A 2,500-nucleotide genomic window follows, 5' to 3' on the forward strand; every position below is an offset into this window, starting at 1 on the left:
GTTAAAAATTTTGCGAAGCTTATAAAAAAAAAAAAAAAAAAAAAAAAAAAAAATTATCAAAAATTTAAAACTGAAGTAAGAAATGGCCAAAAATGGTTCATTGACAAATGTAAGAAAATGAGAAACAATAAGAAACTGCTTTTGAAAAGATGCAGAAGATGATCTGAGGCAGCATATGAAAGGTATGAAGTAGGGAGAAATGAGTATATCCAAACCATTAGGGAGGCGAAAACAGCCTTCAATAAGGCTATAATCAATTAATGTACAAATCAACCGATGCTCTTATTTTACAACATAAAGAGTACTACTAAAATCAGAGATCAAAGAGTTCCTGATGTAAATTTCAGTCAGTAACTGAAGGAAAGTAACTGTATAAGCGTAAATCAGAATACTAAAAATACCGCACTAAAAAAGAATAATAAAAAAAGGCCAGAGGGCCTGATTTCTCCCTGGCCTCCCGGGGACTGGGCCGAAGAACTGTTAATATTCCAAAATTCAGTGAGACAAGGAAAACCACCTATACTTTGGAAACTCGCCAACGTTACACCTTTATATAAGAGCAGTAACAAACAAAACCCTCTAAATCATATATTATTATGGAAATTAGAACGCCTAGGTGGAATGAAAGTCAAACTCCTCGAATGGCTGAAAGACATCTAAGTGCAAGACAAATAAGCACAGTAATTAGAGGGCCATACTCTTGAGATATGAAATTCATCACCAATAAATGCCATGTAGTCAGGTTAGGAGATGGTAAAAATCGTCCTCTATACCAATACAAATTACGAGAGGCAGTATCAAACACAGGTTATAGGGAGAAAAAAAAAAAAAAAACTTCGAATAATCAAAAACAAGAACTTAAGCACAATTTATCAAATAAATGAAAAGATCCATAATGATGAACAACATGAAGAGGATATTCAGATCAAGATCAATACAACCCTCATGAGACCTAGGTTAGAGTGCAGTGGTAAGGAGTCCACATTTAAAAAATGATAAAGATAAACTGGAAGGAATTCAAAAGTTCAAAAAGTAGCGACGAGATAGGCACCTACTTGAAGAGATATGAGCTGTGGAATATAAGACTTACTCCTTTGGATGAAAGAAGGAAAAGCGGTGACATGATTATGTTGTTCAATTATACAATGACTTTATGAACACACGAAGGACGAGAGCAGATACTCAAAAGTTGAAGGTAAACAGAGGCGAGAAAGATGTCAAAAAGTTCACTTTCCCCAACAAAACAATTGAAATACGAAATAATTTCTCAAATAACTATATCATGAATTTTAAAAGTTATACAATGAGGAGCAGCCAGGACCATCTGAGCTTAGCTTCTTCCGTATTGAAACAACGCACGCACACACGCACAAACACAAACAACGATAATAATAGTAATAACGATAATGATAATAGTAACAACAATAAGGACAATGAGAGTAATAATGATAAGTATAACATTAACAATTATGATAATGATCATGATAAGAATAACAAGTACAACAAGAAAAACAACAATAATAATAATGATCAATGATAATAGTAAGTGTAACGAGAATAACAGAAATGATAATAGTTATAATAATGGCAGTGATAGTAATTATAATAATAATGAATTTAATTATTATAATGACAATGACAAAGATAATAACAACAGCAACAATAATAATGACCATAATAATAATAATAATAATAGTAATACTACTAATAATAATGATAATGATAGAAATGATAATGACAATGATAATACTGATAATAATAATAGTAATAATGAAATAAAAATAATACTGATAATAATAATAATAATAATAATAATAATAATAACAACAACAATAATACTAATAGAAATGTTCATGATAATAATAATAATAATAATAATAATAACAACAATAATGATTGTCATGATATTGATAATAATAAAGACCATGGCAATAATAATAGTAATAATAGTGATAATAATGACAAAACAATAAAAAGAAAATAGTCAAAATTATCCTTTTTTGCTTAATCCCTCTTTTAAACGGGGGCGCTATTTTAGGATAGGCTTCTCCATTCCAGCCAGTTATTCCTTTCTCTCTAAAACTATTTATGGGCTTCCCTATTTCCTTCTCCCTTCTACCTCCATGTTAAGCACTCAATTCCCACATATTCCTCTCTCCTCATTTCGTGACCGTGCCATTTTAACCTCCCCTTCTGTAGTTTCCTTGATATTTCCAACACTTTAGTTCTTTCACGAATTCTATCATTACTAATCCTCTCTCGCAACTCCACATACCCATCTCAACATACACATTTCTGCCACATCAAGTCTCCTCTCCTGGATCTTTTTAATATGCTACGTTTCTAACCCATTGCTGGTCTCATCACCGCCCTGCATAATGTTTCCTTCATTCTTACATTAACATTCTTATTACACAAAACTCATGACACATTCCTCCAGCTTCTCCAGCCTGACTGTATCCTATGACTTATTTCTTGGGTCATTGTCCCATCTGATGAC

The sequence above is a fragment of the Penaeus chinensis genome, chromosome 22 (genome assembly GCF_019202785.1).
Source record: "Penaeus chinensis breed Huanghai No. 1 chromosome 22, ASM1920278v2, whole genome shotgun sequence".
NCBI lineage: Eukaryota > Metazoa > Arthropoda > Malacostraca > Decapoda > Penaeidae > Penaeus > Penaeus chinensis.